Below are 19,443 nucleotides of genomic sequence, written 5' to 3'. Positions count from 1 at the left end.
CATGCCATTCTTTACCAATTTTTTCCTAAGATTATTGAACTCATCATTTCTTATAGCACAGTAGTATTCCATCACATAAGACATATACCACAACTTATTTAACCATTCCCCAATTGATGGGCATCCCTGCAATTTCCATTTCTTTGCCATCACAAAGACAGTTGCTATAAACATTTTAAAACATATAGGTTCTTTTCATTTTTCCCTTAATCATCTTTAGAAATATACCTAGTAGTGGTATTGCTGGGTCAAAGAGCAGTTTAATAACTCATTTAAATTCAATTCAACAAGCATTTATTAAGTGCCTAATATGAGGCAAATTCTGTGCTAGATGCTAAGTATGCAAAGACAAAAGTGCAACAGTTCCAGCCTTCAAGGATTTTACATTCTATTGGGGAGGAAGTGGGGAACAGTAACAGGTACAATAGACAGGTACACAGAACTAATTGTAGAGATAAGAAGTATTCACAATGGGAAGAATCAAGAAAGGGCCCTTTTAGGAGGAGGCACTTTATCTGAGTCCTGAACAAGGAACTAGGAATTTTGAAAAGGGACATGGGAAGGAGAGCATTACAGATTTTTGCAAAAGCACCAAAACCTGAGATGATTGTATGTGAGTGGAGCAGCAAATAGGCTTTTGACTGGAATGTAGTGTATATGGGAGTGTGTTATTTGAAATCACTCTGAAAAGGTAAATTACAAACCAGATTATGAAGGTTTTAAATGCCAAATAGGAATTTATATTTGATCCAAGAGGTGAATAGGTGATGCAAGGACTTAAATTAGGTTGGTGGCTCTGTGAGTACAAAGGAGGAAATATATATGAAAGATGTTAAGTCAACACACATTTATTAAGTGCCTGCCTGCTAAGCTTTAGGGACCTAAAAAAATGAAAACAAACAAATTAAAAAAAAAAAACCAGTCCAGACTCTCAAGATCACTCATTCTGATGGGTAAACAATATGCAAATAACTTTTTGTGGGGGTTGACTTGACAAAATTTGGCAGAAGACTGAACATGAAAGGTTAAGAACAAAGGGTTATCAGTGGTTCTGAAGTTGTGAAATTTTGGAGAAACTAGAAAGCATTTGGAAGTAGTTGGAAATAAGACTGGCAAGGTAGGCCAGAAAATATATTACACAGACTTTTTTCACTTTTAGGAGGTTAATGTTTTTCTTCATTTACCTGAAGAGACCAAAGAAACTTAGTGTGAATTCTTTCATTTATTCTCTCCACTTTGGCAAGTTGTGCCCCCAAAACCATCATCATCAATAAATATTAATAAAATAACTATTGTTTACAAGATTTAGAACTAGATGCTGAAAATCAAAGAAGTATATGAGATGATTTCTGTTATAGGTGACTCAAGTAGGTTATTGACCTCCAGTGTTGAAGGTCACTGGAATTGAGGATTTTGAGAAATTTTGAGGTCAAGTATTTAGATGAGTCATCAATATAGATCCAATTTTTTAGTGATTACAAATTACATAATTTCTTTCCACCCTCCCTTCCCACCCCCCCACCCCCACTTGGTGGCAAATAGGTGAATATTGTAATACACATTTGTGTTTAACATGTTTACAAATTAGTCATTTTTGGTATAAAAAATTAGGCGTAAGGGAAAAGAAAGTCATGAGATAGGAAAGAAATACTTAAGAGAAATTTTTAAAAAGTGAATGTAGTGTTCGTTCATATTTTTTAATATACATTTTTATTTATTTACACATTACTAAGATAGTCTTGTTGTAAGAGTAAAACATAATCCCCCTCCCAGCACAAAAATAAAAAAAAAATCTAATGAGAAATAAAGTGAAAGAGAAAAAAAAATGTGCTTCAGTCTGTGTTCCAATAACATCAGTTCTGTCTCTGCTGTGGATAGCATTTTTATCGTAAGTTCAACAGAGAAGTTACTTCTATATTTTTCCACAGTTGATGTTTCTGATTCTCCTTCCATTTCTCCCCACTACCAATTATTATATTTTCCCTCTTTTCACTCTGTCACTCATTAAAAGTGTTGTGGGGCAGCCCAGCACTGGCCCTGGGGCCAAGAGGCCCCAAGCCTACAATCTATCCCAGAGATCCAGCACCCACCCAGCCCTGTGGTCCCGAACAGGCCATCCAATTCCACCACTTTCCAAAAAGTTAAAAAAAAAGAAAGTATATTATAGTTGACTATCCTCTCCCATGATCTACCCTCTCCTCTATCCCCTACCTCCCCTCTCCCTTCCCCCTTGTCCCCTTTCTATAATCTCCTTTCTCTCCTTTTTCTTCTAGATTTCTATGCCCTATTAAATATATATATATGTATAAATATATATAATGTTTCCTTTTTGAGCCAATTCCATGCAAATGAAGGCTCCCTTGATCCCTCTCAAACTTCCCCCTTCCAAACCACTGTGAAAACAATTTCTTTACTCTTTTACATGAAATATCTCAGTCGATTCTACCTCTTCTTTCCTTTCTCCCAGTACATTTCCTTTTTTACCCATTGACTCCATTTAAAAAATATACCTTCAAATTTGGCTCTCTCTCCTGTGTCTTCACTATAAAAGTTCCTTCCAACTGTTCTAATAAATGAAAAGGTTCATAAAAGTATTATCTGTATCATCTTCCCATATAGGAATACACACAGTTCATCATCATTAAATCCCTCATAATTTACTCTCCTCATCCACACTCTCTATGCTTCACCTGAGTCCTCTCTATTCAGCTCTGGTCGTTTCAGCAGGAACATTTGAAATTCCCCTGTTTCATTGAAAGTCCATCTCTTCCCCTGGAAGAAGATGTTCAGTTTTGCTGGGTAGTTGATACTCAGTAGCATTCTAAGCTCTTTTGCCTTCCGGAATATTCTAAGCCCTATGAGCCCTTAATGTGGATGCTGCTAAATCCTTGGTAATCCTGACTGCAGCACCACAATATTTGAATTGTTTCCTTCTGGATGCTTGTAGTATTTTCTCTTTGACTTGGGAGTTCTGGAACTTGGCTATAATATTCCTGGAGGTTATTTTTTTTTTGGAACTCTTTCAGGAGGAGATCAGCAGATTCTCTAAATTTCTATTTTGCCCTCTGCTTCTAGGATATCAGGACAACTTTCTTGTAGAAATTCTTTAAAAATGTAGTCAAGGCTCTTTTTCTGTCCTTTCAGATAGCCCAATAATTTTTAAATTTTCTCTTCTGGATCTGTTTTCAGATCTAATGTTCTTTCAATGAGACATTTCACATTTTCTTCTAGTTTTTCATTCTTTTGAAAGTCATCAACTTCCCTTAGCTCCATTCTACATTTGAAGGATTTGTTTTCTTCAGAGAGTTTTCTTATCACCTTTTCCATCTGACCAATTCTGCTTTTTAAGGTATTTTTCTCTTCATTAACTTTTTAAACTGTTTTTTCCATTTGACCTAAACTAGTTTTTAGTATGTTATTTTCTTCAGCATTTTTTTTTTGGATTTCCTTGACTAAGCTATTGACTTACTTTTCATGTTTTTCCTGCATCTCCCTCATTTCTCTTCCCAATTTTTCCTCTACCTCCCTTACTTGATTTTCAAAATCTTTTTTGAAATTTGAAATAGCCTCAGACCAACTTCTATATTTCTTAGAGGATTTAGATGCAAAAGCTGAGTGTGTGTTTTGGTCCTCCATGGGACCAAAGTAATTGTCTATGGTCAGGTTCCTTTTTTTTTCTATTTACTCATTTCTCTGGCCTGTGCCTGGTTTGGGTTGCTTCCCCAAGCTTTTGAGTATTATTGGGACACCCCTCCTCCGGGTACTTCAAAGTCTTATGAGAGGCTCTGACTGCTCTCCTGACTATACTCTGGTCTGTGGATGACCACCAGCAATCCCCTCTGCCCTGGAGGAGAGTACCTGCTCTGTGGCAATAGGGGGTCCCCAGACTGTGACAGGGTCTGAATATGGACAAAGCACAAGAGTGCTGTCCTAGGGCCAGAGGAGAGACCTTGACAGTCTCCCCCCACCCCCTTATCTTCTATGGGTTGAGTACACTGGAAGCAGTTGCCAAGCTACTCTGCAGGCCATTTCCTGGGATCTGGGTTGCACTAAGGGCCACAGCTATGCTGACTCCTACTTACTATGGCAGAGGTTTTCCCACTGATCTTCCAAGTTGTGCTTGGTGTTCCCTGGGTTTCCAGGTCAGGAAACTGCTTCTGCTGCCAGTAGCTGGCATTCCCTGGGACCCAGGTGCCTAGGTACCCAGCAGGCTGTTCCCAAAAGACTGAAGCTCCTTCTCTCCCTCCTGATAATCATGGCTGTGCTGCCACCCCCTCCACACCCTCCCCCTACCATGGAACAGAGCTTTCCCCCTATTTTCCAGGTTACCTTGGTCTGGAGAATTGCCTCACTGGATCTTTCTGTGGATTCTGTCTCTCAAAAATTTAGTTAGAGCCATAATTTTAAGGTTTTGGGAATATTTTTGAGAGAGCTCCTAGGAAAGGCTGTTCTCATGCCACATAAAGGGAACCAGATGCTGAAATATTGAAATAAGTCTAAAGTATGGTATGGATAGTGGCAACAAACAATAACTGCCAAAATATCTCAGGTAAGGGAAAGTTAAGAAGGGAGTCTGGGTTGACCCAGGAAGTTGGGCAAAAGGTTATTGTCTAAATATAGTTTCATGGTTAGGATTTGGAAGATAGTTATTCTACCTATAAAAAATAATGGAAGAAGCAGAATTTTTAGAGTGATAAAATCAAATTCAGACTCTGCCATTTGCCATCTTTGTGATCTAGGACAAGGCCCTTAAATGAGAATCATTTTTACCTATAAAATCAAAGTGTTAGACTACATGATCTGTAGCTTTAACTCTTGTGATCCTTTTCTAATATTATTTTTTAAATCTACACAATTTTGAAAATTTCAAAATAATTTATTTTAAATTATTTTTATTAACTGAAAAAAGAAAAGAAAAATGTATGTTGTAATTTATAATAGTTTACTGTATAATATTAGGTTGTTCTGTTTTTAAATTATATCATCATATCACTGAATAAGAACTGACTGATTTGTGCCTAGTCAGTATCAAGGAAAATTGATTGGAATATGGTGGAAAAGACACATTTTGTATCAAGGCTAAAGAAAGGAGAATGAGTATCTGAACTTGTAAAGATAAAAATCCCTTCTCCTTCTATATTCACTTGTGGAACAGTTGAAATTTACCATTATACAACTTATGAAAAATTAGTACTGGAAAGAATAGATCCTGGTAACTTTCATGCCAATAAAAATTGTAGTCCTAAAACCAGAGTTTAAGTTTTGGCTCTGATATTTATTAGTAGTCATTTATGAAAAGTAAAAACTGTAAAGTGAGAGTTTTGGAATAGATGATCATTTGCAGACAGTAACCTCAGCCTACTATTCCTCGGGTCAAATGTCATTTTCCTTACCCATTCCTAACATATCTGTGTATATTTCCAACAATATGGGGCCCCTTTTAGCTCTAAAATGTGATAATTCTAAATCATATATAGCTTTACTCTTGAAAAATCATGGTATCTTTGTATACACACACACACACACACACACACACACACACACACACACACACACACACACACACACACACACACACACTTACCTCTCAGGATTAACCCTAGATCAGCCTTCTTTTCTGATAATTTAGTTTCAACAACTGCACCCCTGACCAAACATAAAATCAATCTATCATTGCCTAGCCCTCCAGTCCTAATTTCATTCAATCTTATCTTTTAGACAGCTAATGAAACTCCAATGTTTTCTGATCCAAAGGTATAACATTATGAGAAGAAATGGAAATACTTGTCTCCTAATGTGTAATCCAAAAAGAGCCTGAACTTGAATCTTATTAACAACGGGACCATGATGTGGTAGCAAAATAAATTTATTGAAAGGGAATAAGCAAATTTCTAGCAGCAGGAAAGACCTTACAAAATGGCTTGATTCAGATGGAGATTTCAGAGACCCAGATTAGAAAAGTCCCTTTTCAACTATTAAATATACTACTTAGACAGTTATTGTAGATGTCAAGGCATTTACAAGTAAGGGAGTTCATCTGACCAGATTCAGGGTGGAGCATATAATTCCACTGTTCAGAATCTGTGGAGTTCCTTCACATAACTTCAAAATCAAGTCAAGGTTTATGTGCTTGCCACTGTTTTAAACCATAGTATTCAAATTCAAACAGAAAGGAGTATCCCTGCCCTTAAGGAATTTATAATCTACTGGGGGAAGAAAACACTTAAAAAGAAGCTGAGGTTTAGCTACTGATAATTTTGTGAGTTTGACCTTAAAAAAATATTAAGGGGTGGCTAGGTGAGGCAGTGGAGATACAGCATCGGTCCTGGAGTCAGGAGTACCTGAGTTCAAATCTGACCTCAGACACTTAATAATTACCTAGCTGTGTGGCCTTGGACTAGCCACTTAACCCCAAAGCCTTGCAAAAAAACAAACAACAAGCCTAGAGTACATCAAAGGTTAGCTTTCAACTCAGGATGGAGCTGGATGTCAGACACACCTTCTAGGAGGTTTTTCCATGGCTAGAAGGAATGAGCCTGCCAACCCAAGATCTTTGTGTCTTATAAGTAAAGACATCCACAAAGCATATGAATCTTCCCCTTCCGGGATGTAAATACCACCCATTGATATTTGTTAGTAGAGGTCAACGCTGCTCACAAGGGTGATTAGCTAGAGAATGAAGAATGACTGGGTCAATTTTAGGAAGAATTTACTATTGGGAATTTACAGCTGAGATTTGGCAGTGAAGTCTGGAGATTGAAGCATGGCTGAGCTGGGCCCAACCTCAAGATTAAGTTTCTGAGAACTTAACAATGGGTTCAGTTTTTGAGGAGAGATGAGATTTATTGGACATGTTGAGTTTAAGCTACCTGTAAGACATTCAGTTTTAGAATTTCAAAGCAAAAACATTCATAAAAAAAAGTAAATATAGAGAATGGGAATGTGTATGTGTCAATCTGGGAATTGTTTGCATAAAGATAATTAGGAGCTAATAAGATCACAAAGTAAAAGTAGAGAGAGAAGAAACTATGATTAATGGTGTGACATTCATGAAGAACAAAGCAAAAGAGACCATAAGAGCTATCAGAAATAATAGAACCAGAAGAAAGTGGTGCCATTTAAGAAGAGAGTATCCAAAAGGAGAAGGTGATCAGTAGTGTCAGGTGCTACAAAGAAGTTAAATTGGATAAGGAGTGAGAAAATTGTATCAGATTTGGCAATTTGGGGCAATTCATTTGGGGAAAAAAGTGATTTTTTTTCCCATGGTAAGGTTGGAAGCCAGATTACAGAAGATTTAGAAGAATGATAAGAGAGGAATGTAGTATAGATATTTTTCTCAAATATAGTTTACAAAATTTCTATTGTTACTCAGAGGGGAGGAGGAAAATTAAGGCCAACAGGGAACAACATCAGTGTTTACCCCCCCCCCCCCCCATTGTCCTTAGGTTTTGTTGAAATTAACTCAGAAAGTAGGGTGGCTTCTAGATGTAGAAGTAAACAACAGCTTTCACACTTTAGGACCCAGAGTTCCTTAGGATTCACATTATATAGAGTATTAGACAAAAATCCAGTTGATATTAATAGGAGTTTGCCCTCTCATCTTTGTGGAAAGATAACAGCATAGATAGGACTAATGAAAGGACACTTTTGAAATTGCCTCATAAGGAGTGAGGAATGAGGGACAGGGATGTAGGCAACTTCTTTATTAATCCATTGAGAGAATTGGCAAGGTAATGCTCAGATTTTGAATTTATTAGTCTTGACATATATAAGCCCAGAAAGTCCATACCAGTCAAACCACTTTTCACTGTTTTGTAAAGATAAAAGATGAAGTATGATAGAGGGGATCGATAGAGTTTTTTTTAATGGAGTATATGTATAACCTATATCAAATCTCCCACTGTCTTAGAGATGCAGGTAAAAGATGTAGAGAATTGTGAATGAGCAGAAACAAAATTTGTAATCTTAAAGACTGTTAAATCTTGTTAAATTGAGTGGACTCCCATTATTGAGAGGTAAATCACCTACCATTGTTTCATTGTTTAAAGTAAAATTTGTACCCTGATCTCTTCAACCCTCTACCTAATTTCCAGGTCCAGTAAAGGGGTAGGGAGTTCACCTTTTTGCCCTCTGGATAAGGGTCAGGACCTTAAAAATCTGGGTTGGACCCCTGCTTGAGGCCAGTCTTCTCTGACTTGCTTACCCAGTCAGCTCTGCTTTACTGTTCTTTTGTCTCTGTCTCTCTTTACCTATCATTTCTTTTTTAGTTTTACCTATCATTTTCTTATGTGTTGTAACTTCTTTAAATAAATTTTTATTTTCTTTTCACACTTGCTTTCCAAGGTCTGAATAATGATTCCTCATAGACAGAACCAAACTGAAGTAGCCAGCAGCTCCATTAGAGAAGGGGTGAAGTGAAGGTAGGAGAGAAAAATTTGGAACCCAAATTTAAAAAAAAAAATGAATGCTAAAAATTGTCTTTACATTTAACTGGGGAAAACATGTTAATTAAAATAAGAATAAAGTGACAATCATGTTTTTAGGCAGCTAGGAAAGAGGCATTTGATAGAATTTGAATAGAAGGGTAGGGGAATATAAAGGCTGGAGATGTTGAGAGGAGATGGGATCAAGGCTATATATAGAGCTAGTGATCTTAAGAAAGAGAGTGAGGCTAGTGAAGACATGGTTAGGCAATATATCTATGAAATGAAAAGGGGAAAAGAGGGAGCTTTGAAATGACTGGCAAAAGGAAAAAGGTGGCAAGCAGTGTCATTAGGAGAGAGCCAAGGCTTAGGAACAAAAGATGATAGGAGTCAAAAAGGAAGAAGTTTAAAATGAAAGGAAGTTTGATAATTATGTAACAGCATTCCAGGGGACCCAGTAGAAGGGGTAAGTTGATTTGAGTAAGACATTTTTTTTGGGGGGGGGAGAATTGAAAGGGAATGGGAACAAGGGAGAGGACAGTTGGGAATGAAAAATGGGATTTGTATTCCAGCAGACAGGGGTTTAAAACTATGGAGGTGGTAGAATGTAAGAGAATGGAAGCATACTAACCATTAAAGACTGAGTCAAGGAGAGGACGAGTTGTTGAAGAGAGAATGTTAAAGGAGGCACACAATTAGACTGTTTGTGGACCTTCCTCAAGATCCAGCATTGTGGTAGGAGGTGAAGCTGTTCTGTGAGGCCCCTGTGGACATCCCAGAATAGGGAGGAACAGGAATAGATGGGAACCTTGTCAGGAGACTAAGCCTTGGCTTACACTGGCAAAGGTTTTGGGACCAGGAGGTAGAGAGAATCTTGTCATTGGGCTGACCTGGGTCCAACACTGTAGGATGGAACTGAATCAGTGTGCAAGGCTGCTTAACAAGCCATGACTCTGTACTATGTTGATGCTTGGCTCTGAATTCTCCTTAATTTTGTAGTTAGTTGTAGTGTAGGAGGCTCCTTTATCTAATACAGGAGATCACTTGTCACCATGCCCACTATTGCTGTGCTAATGTAGCTCCCAGAACAGCTCAAGATCTCCCAGGCACTCTGACACTACCTTGAATTTACTGTTCCCTAGTGCCTTGTTGTTTCTTGGACAATTGTGAATTTATTGTCCTCCTGCAAGAAATTAAGTCCAGCTTATGTGCAGCCTTACTCTTCTCTGAATCTACCTCTAAGTTTCCCATCTTTGGGGTCCTTCTGTGTAGTTTGCTTTTGAAGGTCAACCCAAGAGTATATATGAACTAGTAATGAATCACCAACAGTGTGGTGTCTGCTAGGCAACAAGTATCCTGGAAAAGGTGAATTCTTGTCAAGGAAACTACATGTCTTATTAAGGAAATAGAAAAATACAGAAGGCTCTTTTTCTAACTTTACTTAGGCACATGCACCATATAAGTTTTCAGATTTTAATTATTTTTTTAAAAATAGTGTCAGATAGTATCAAAGTCGAAATATAAATGTTAATAGCATACTTATAGCATCCAAATATTCATTTAGGCCAATAAATAAGGCCTTCCTCCTTTTTACCCTTACCCCCTTGGTATCCTCCTAACATCATGTGGCTAGTATTCTTCTTCTGTTCATCCTTGCAGTACTGAAAACATTTCCAAATAAGTGAGATATTTATAGAGGTGTTTCAATATCTCTCTATACACATATATATTTTTTCATTTTAAAGATTTGATTTATTTTGAGTTTTACAATTTTTCCCCAATCTTGCTTCCCTCCTCCCACCCCCCATAGAAGGCAATTTGCCAGTCTTTACATTGTCTCCATGGTATACATTGATCCAAATTGAATGTATACGCATATATTTTGAATCCTAATAAATGCTTTGTGGATTCAAATGTGAGTCTGCATTACTTTCAGGATTAGAAACCCGAATAAGAATTAACAAATAATGACATATGTCATTCCTGTTAGAGTACAATGTCTGGTTCCACTAAAATAAGAACTCCTTCTGAAGAATTAATTTTAAAAAATACTTCCTTTAGATTATCAAGGTAGTTTATATATATATGCAAGGTCTTCAAACCAATTTTCTGTCCTCTCCTAAGCAAGTGATTGGATTTTTTAGAAGAAAAGTCCCTGTTTTCCAAAAATTATGGGTAGAAAAGTTCTTTATTTCATTTCAAAAGGATACTTTCTTTCACAACATGATTAATATGGAAAATATTTAACATAGTTATTCTTGTATGATCCATATTAGATTACTCACTGTCAAGGGGAGAGGGGGAGAGAAGGAAGAAAAATGTGGAAATCAAAACCTTATAAAAATGAATGTTGAATATTTTTGCATGTAGTTGGAAAAATAATAAAATTTATTTATTATTAAATAAATAAAATGATGGGGTAAAGGGCTGAATTTTTCAGGTTTCAATCATTTGTCCTAGCATCCTAAAGATGTAATAAAAAAATCACATTCACATTGAGATATGACCAACAGGCAGAAAGCTGGGAGTTTGGAAATTTGACAATTCTACTCCGGTTCTTAGTTCTCTGCTACTATCTACTAGAGCCCAAATTTTTAATTCCAAAGAATTGACATATAGAATGGACTCTTGTCTTCTCTGTCATTTTCTAGGACTGTTTAAGCATCATATAATTCTTTTAGAATTAGCAGAAATAAGTTTAAATTTTTCCAAAAATTTAGTGGGGCACAAGATTATTCTTCTAATTAGGATATATTGCTTGTATCATTGCAATATTGAAGGGTATATTCATTGTTCATTATATTCATTAAAAAGATAATAAAACATATATATATATGTAATGTAAATGTAAATACACATTATTCACATGGCATAAATTATATATTGCATATAATATATAAAAATATGTTACTTATACATGAACATACAAATAATTCTTTCCAAACCTTCTAGGGATTTGTCAAATTATGGAGTCTATTTTGAGAGTTAGAAACATGCATCAAAGAGCAACTGGGGTTCCTAAAATCATGGCTTTTTAAAACAAGAAAAAAAATTCAAAATGCTTAAAAGCTCTAACTCTAGTCCCCATTAAGAAAAATGTTTGGAAAAATATAATTCTTGAGATATACTATTTTGAACTATAGCCTCGGTAAGGAAATGTCAGGGGGAAAAAAGGTTTGTATTTACCTTACATTGTAACTAAAATCCATTTAATGGATTTTAAAATTGTTTTGTATTTGTGTTTTAAAAAATGTATATTTCCATGTTGACAACTTAAGTATACTGCATTCTGGCTGGATAAGATCTGTAGTGCATGAAACTCTGCTTCTTAAAATGGAAATGATATTCAAAATCACTATCATTTCTTTTGGCAGGTCTAGTGGCTCAGTGATAACACTCTATACTGACAAGGGAGCCAGCCCTAAGTTTTCGAATGACTTTTCCTTTATATATTGCTAATAATCATCTTGAGGTGGTATAAACACTATTGGAAATAGTTATCAAGTGTTCCTGTGTTTAGAATTTAGTTTAGAATTCAACTCTAAATTCATCCAAACTACTGGGTTCAAAGTAACATATGTTGGATTATAAATTTATGTCAGTTGACATTCCAGCTTGGCTGGGAACCTCTAAAATCATCTGAACTTAGTTTAGATTTTAACAAGGAACATGCATTTTAAAAAAAGAAAACATCTTTTGTTATATTTTTTCTTGTTATATTTTTCTTTTAAAATTTTCATTATGACTTTTTTAAAAGAAAGAAAAGGAGTATGCTTAAAAGTAAAGGTGATGCCACTATTATTCAATATTGTATTAGAAATCCTAGTTTTATCAATAGGAAAAAAAATGAAGGAGTTAGAATAGGGAAAAAAGGAAATAAAACTCACTCTTTGCAGATATGTTGCTATACTTAAGGAACTCTAGGAAATCAGCTAAAAAACTACTTGAAACAATGAACAACTTTAGCAGAGTAGCAGAATATAAAATAAACCTATATAAATCATCAGCATTTCTAAATATGAATAACAAATCCCAACAGCTAGAGAAAGAAAGAGAAATTCCATTTAAAGTAACTATAAACAAAAAAATATTTGGGAATCTACCTTCCAATACAAACTCAGAAACTATATAAACAATTAAAAAACACTTTTCACACAAAGTCAGATCTAAACAATTGGAAAAATGTCAATTGCTTATGGTCAGGGTGAATTAATATAATAAAAATAACAATTCTTCCTTAACTTTAATTACTTATTTAGTACCATAGCAATCAAATTACAAAAAAAAATAATTATACAGAGCTAGAAAAAATAGTAACAAAATTCATCTGGTCAGGAATATCAAAGTCAAGAATATCAAGGGAATTAATGGAAAAAAATGCAAAGGAGGGTTACCATATCTGAAACTATATTATAAAATGGCAGTCATCAAAACTGTCTGGTACTGGCTAAGAAAGAGTAGTGAGTCAGTAGAACAGATAAGATGGGAAAGAAACAGTAGTAAATGACTATGGTAATCTACTTTTTGATAAACTCAAAGACTCCAGCTTCTGGGATAAGAACTCAACATTTGACAAAAACTGCTGGGAAAACTGGAAAATAGTTTGGCAGAAACTAGGTATAAGACCAAGATCTCGCACCAAGATAAGGTTGAAATGGATTCAGGATTTTAGCTATAAAGGGTAATACCATAAGCCAGTTAAGAGAACAGAAATAGTCTATCCATCATATCTGTCAGACCAGTCAGGAACAGTGAGAAGTTTATGACTAAGGAAAAAATAATGAGAACATGATAAACTGCAAAATGAATAATTTTGACTATATTAAATTAAAAAGATTTTGCACAAACAAAATCAATGCAATCAAGATTAGAAGGAATACAGAAAGATGAGAAATAATTATCTAATAAAGTGTTCCTAATAAAGGCCTAATTTCTAGAATATATAGTCTTCAGTTGATAAATGGTCAAAGGATATGAACAAGCAGTTTTCAGATGAAGAAATTAAAGCTATATCTGGTCATGAAAAAAATGCTCCAAATCATTATTGATGAGAGAAATGCAAATTGAAACAACTCTGAGGTACCATCTCACACTTAGCAGACTGACTAAAATGAGAGAAAAGGGAAATGATCAGTTTTGGAACTATGCTTAAAGGGTGATAAACCTGTGCATACCCTTTGATGCACCAATGCCACTATTAGGTCTAGATCCCAGAGATCATAAAAAAAGAGAAAAATCCACATGAACAAAAATAATTATAGCAGCTCTTTTTCATAGTGGCAAAGAATTGGAAATTGAGGGAATGCCCATCAATTGGGCATCTGTAAATTCTTACAAGAATCAGTGCAGCTAGGTGGCGCAGTAGATAAAGCACCAGCCCTGGAGTCAGGATTGCCTGGGTTCATATCCGGTCTCAGACACTTAATAATTACCTAGCTGTATGGCCGTGGGCAAGCCACTTAACCCCATTTGCCTTGCAAAAACCTAAAAAAAAAAAGAATGTAAGCAATCATGAGTGGGCAGACTTCAGAAAAGCCTGGAAAGACTAGCATGAATTGATGCTGAGTGAAGTGAGCAGAACTGGAACACTACACATTCGCAGCAACATTGTGAATTGATCAATTATGATGGATTCAACTCCTCTCAGCAGTTTAGTGATTATGGACAGTCCTAAAAGACCTGGAAATACCATCTACTTCCAAAGAAAAAACTATGAAATCTGAATGCAGAGCAAAACAAGCTATGTTCTAGGCAGCTAGGTGGCATAGTGGATAGAACACCAGTCCTGGCGTCAGGAGGACTTGAGTTCAAATGTGACCTCAGATATTTAATAATTGCCAACTGTGTGACCTTGGGCAAGTCACTTAACCCCATTTGCCTTAAATAAAAAATATAATATGTTTACTTTTAAAAACTTCTTTCATGTGATTTTTTTTCTTGTGTTTTTTTCCCCTTTAGTTCTAATTCTTCTTCCACAACATGACTAATATGAAAATGTGTTAAACACAATTGTATATGTACAGCCTATATCAGATTGCTCACTACCATGGCAGGGGGAGAAAAATGAGAGTGTTATAAAATTGTGGAATTCAAAAACTTAAAAAAGCTGAATGTTGAAAACTATCTTTGCATCTAATTGAAAATAACAAATAGTAAAAAATAAAGGTGATATAAAAATTAAAAATGTAAAAGCAAAGCATTTAATTAGGACTAAAGCATTTAGCAAAGGAAGAATGAAAATTTGCTTTGCAAGTACTTTTATTTTTGGAATTAGTTTCAACTGAACAATTTCTGGTGGAAATCTGGGAAACAATCCTTTGAAAGAATTGTGTATCAGTTTGAGAGGGCATGGGAAAATTATCTGGAGCAACCCAATTCAGGTTAGCCAGCTTTGCTCACAAAATATCTCTGTCTTCTTTGAGAGTATTCCCTGGTTTTTGCCACATCTCATACTACCAGTGGGCGGCACAGCAGAAGATATTCTATCCTGAACCCTAATCTTGTGGCCTCAATTTATCCACAAGGAATACTAAAAGAAAAGCAGGACAGGTTTTGTCCTCAAGAATTCATAGGGGGCAGCTAGAATGTGCAGTGGATAGAGCACAGCCCTGGAGTCAGGAGGACCTGAGTTCAAATCTGATCTCAGTGTGACCTTGGGCAAGTCACTTAATCTCACTACCTTGTCAAAAAAAAAAAGGAACTCACACATCTGGAGATATAACACATATAGGATAACTTTAGCTGTAGAACAGATAGAGAAGACCAATGGTCCTTAGGATGCAGTGGCATTTCATCTTTGGTGTTATTTACATTGATAAAACCATATCCATTTCTTATGAACAATATAACAGTGCCAAGATTTTACTGGTAAGAACTTTCTTTTTTGCCTCTTCAATGGCAATGGCTGTGTATCTTGGAAGTAGTTGCTAAGTGGAGTCTCCATATGTGAATAATGACTTCAGGGTCTGGGCAGGAAACCAGGGATAGAGAATATTGTTCTTCCTCAAAGGATGCCCATCAAAATTTCAACAAGTGTTTCTGAAAAAACATTATCCCCTAGATCTTGTATGTTACAGATTTTCTTTGTAACAGTGGTTTCCTCTTTTGTATAAAATTCTCCTTTTTGTTGGAGAAAGATTACACAGTGCACTATGAAGGGTGTGAAGGGTGAAGTTGACCAGAACTTGAAGAGGAGAGATCTTTGATCTTCTGGCTTCAAACGTTGAGAGAAGGCATAAGCAGATCCAGATTTTCTTCTTCCAGAGATCTTTGGAAGATGAGAGAGAGAGAACCAACACCTAGAAGAGCAGACACTTGGATTATGTTCTTGTTCCCAGTTTACTATATTAGAGATTTCAGGGAATTTCCCTTTGGGTAAGAAGAGGGACTCCCTCTTAGGGTTGATCTGTAATAACTTTCTCTTTTATTTTTTTAAAATTTTTTTAGAATTTTATTTTCCTCCAGTTACATGTAAAAACAACTTTTAACATTTATTTTTAAAACTTTTGAGTTCCAAATTCTCTCCCTTCCTACTTCTTCCGCCTCCATTGCAAAAGCAAGCAATCTGATATGTTATAAATGCATAATCATGCAAAAGATTTCCATAATGATATCTTGCTTTCAATAGGAGAACTTAATTCAGTTCAATGTATTATATGGCTTATTCTATCTGTATAACTTCTCTGATTTCTTTTCACTATCCTCTCCTTGGATAAATGGGCTATTTGCTACTCCCTCTATATGAAGGTATTTGTGTAAACTCATATTTGGTAGAGTCAAGCCTTTGAAAAAAGTTGGGGACACTCCTTTCAAGTTAAAAGATAGAGACCAAGAACACAACTTGAACTTAAAAATTACTTCCCTCAGACTTATAATATATAGAGAAACAGAAAGATCTAATTCTAGCCCTGAAGATAGCAAAGCAACCTTCCTTCTGGCCCCAATCTCTTTCACCCTGCCTGGCAGAAATCACAATTTTTCTTCTAGAAAAATGGACAGAAAAGATAACAGGATTCCTTGGGAGCTACATTGAGACATACAATGTGAACATAAAGAAAACCTAAATGACTGACACATACTCCATACATCTTTAGAGTATCAACTTTTTTGGAATTGTGTCTGTTTGGGATTGGGAGTGTTAAATAAGGCAAGTCTAACTTTTAGGTTGAACTGGGGCTGCTGATGGAGGTTAGTCTGCTGGGACTGATATGTGATTTCTAGGGACTTTAAGGGGGGGGAGAGAGAGAGACAGAGACAGAGAGAGGGAGACAGAGACAGAAAGAGAGAGAGAGAGAGACAGAAAAACAGACAGAGAGACAGAGACAGAGAGAGAGAGAGTGAGAGAGAGAGAGAGAGAGAGAAAGAATCCCTTCTTCTTTTTGTGACTACAAGAAGTGGGGAACTTCCAAGGCTTTGGGACTGCTACATGAAATAAACTATGATCCCCACAATGGCAAGGAGCAGGTAACCCCCTGGGGCTTTAGACAAGGGCAGAGGAAATCCCCCTCCGCTCTCTATGGTGTGGAGTGGGGTAGTAGAGAGCTACTAAGGGCTTGTGGGAGGAGTACAAGGGAAATTCCCTCAGTCTTTAGCAGCTGGTATAGGCATCTTTCAAGGCTTTAGGCAGGGATGGGGTGGAGGAGTGTGTTTCTCATTACTGGCTATGAGCAAAGAGAATCTTGCTTATTTTGATAATCCTGCCAGTGATATTCCAAAGATAGTCTGGCTGCAACATTGGGAGGATATGCCCCCTCCTTATCCAAGCCCACTTCTGAAGAAGGAGGACCAAAGGAATGTTACACACCAATAAAACTTCAGGAAAAATAAGTCAAGTTAGTTAAATACCATTTCTAGGGTGCAGGTAGAATACAGAACTCACCAAATCCCCAGTTGTTTTCAAGGACTGGAGCAACTTGACCTTCTCTTGGCCCAGGTTGGGTTTTTAACCACTGAGTTTGGAAATGGGGGGATAGAAGCACTTTCCAGGTTCTGATGGGGTATGGTAGGATGGAGATCTGAAGTTTGCACCATTTGTTGCATCTACTCTAAGATGTTACTTACCAGTCCAGGCAGGAGATTGATGGAGCGTAGTGAACGTCCCCATATAAGATTATGAAAGATTATGTATTGGAGTTGGTGGTGGTAAGGTCAGTGAGACTTTGAAACATGAAGACAATATGACAGTATATTTCCAAACACAGAACTGGTTGGAGTAATCTCTTTTCTAGACTACTAAAAACTTGTAGCAGCCCTCTCATGACATTTACTTCTCTTTTTTCCCCCTCTCTCTGCTGTAGGACTCTAGTTAGAGAAAAAGAGGAAGTGGTTTGATGAAACCACGGGGGAGGAGTGTTGTGGGGGAGAGATGCAAGGCTATGATGGCAGCCACAAGCCTCATTTTGCTGGGGTCTACTCATTCAGCTTCATAAGCACTGAAATGACTAGCCAAAAGAGTTCCAAAGTCCCTGCAAGTCCCTACAAGAGTGACAAGACTGAGGTAGTCAGCCTTAGCTGAGAAGGAAAAGAGCACTGACTTTGAGAACCTCTGCTTCTCCAGAATCTCCTGGGTTCCTAGTCAGTGTCCCTGTACTGGAGGAGGAACCAAGATCCCAAGTTCTTGATATCTGTGTCTTCAGATAAAAACTGGTCCTGCAGGAAATGTGACTTGAAGATTGAGTGGTAATTATGCTGTATTGGTTGGACTCCATTGTTTGCTTTTAGTGGGAGTGGCCAACAGACCAAACTTTGAATTTCCTTAAATACCTGGGTTTGGGGTGGTTTATATCTGTGGACTACTAGAGGTCACTGGAGGGACCATATCAGTATAGTTGAGTGACAAATGTTTTATCAGACATTGTTTATTTGTGATTATGTTTTATTATTTTATTTAATAAAATAAATTATTATTTTATTTAGTGAGTGAATAGAGTGCTGGAATTTAGGAATAACAATTCAAATCCCACTGCAAAGACTTTAATATCTGTGTGACTTTTGAGGGTGTCATTTAACCTCTGTTTGTTCATATTCTTCAACTATAAAATGGGGATAATAACTCCTAGGGTTGTTATGAGGAGTAACAACATACACACACACACACACACACACACACACACACACACACACACACACACAATGCTTTCCAAACCTTAAAATGATATACAAAATTCTAGCAGTTATTAATAACTATCATGAGAAATTATTGTATGAACAGCATGTTGTATCTATTCATGTGGGGTGAAGGGTTAACTCCATTAAGCCAAAGTTGAATGACTAGGACTCAGGAAACACAACTCATAATGAGCTTGGCACTTCCTCAACTTTGACTCAACAGTTGGTAGTATACATAACAGCCAAGGTGAGCATGAGAATGCTCTGTTCTGAATTCTTCCTGTTAAATAGGATCAGGGCAGTGGTGGTTAACCACTAGTGGTTGAAATTGCATTTTTTTTTCCTTTTTTCTTTCTTCACCCCTTGTTTCCTTTTCCTTTTTTCTGGGGAATGGAGAATGACAGAGCCAGCAGGCAGTGATTATAGTTCTTTGAGTGAATTTGAGCAAAGTTGGTTTTGTGCCCCCCCCCTTTTCCATTTCACTATTTTATAGGAAGTTGGTAGTTTTTAAAAAAAGTAAACAATAAAAAAACTTTGTATTACCTAAGAGATAATAATACCTGCAGCTTCATACCTCATAGAGGTTTGTGAAGTACAAATTTATATAATGAATAGAATGTACTTTGCAAAACTTAAAAAATGCATATATAAATGGCAGTAGTTGTCAACAAGGAAAGGTATCTTTCGCATGTAGAGACACAGCTTTAAGGATAGTTTGGAGTATTGCAGTTAATTCAGGGCTGGTTGAATGACTAGGGCAAAGAGTGGTCATTAATGGATTGTTGTCAACTCAGGAGGCAGCATAGTGTAATGCATTTGGAATCAGAAGACTTGAATTCAAATCTTAACTTGTAACTGTATAACCTTGGGAAAGTCATTTATCTTCTCTAGGCCTTCATTTTCTCATTTCTAA

The sequence above is a fragment of the Macrotis lagotis genome, chromosome 8, assembly GCF_037893015.1.
Source record: "Macrotis lagotis isolate mMagLag1 chromosome 8, bilby.v1.9.chrom.fasta, whole genome shotgun sequence".
Lineage (NCBI taxonomy): Eukaryota > Metazoa > Chordata > Mammalia > Peramelemorphia > Peramelidae > Macrotis > Macrotis lagotis.
Note: the sequence above shows the minus strand (reverse complement) of the source record.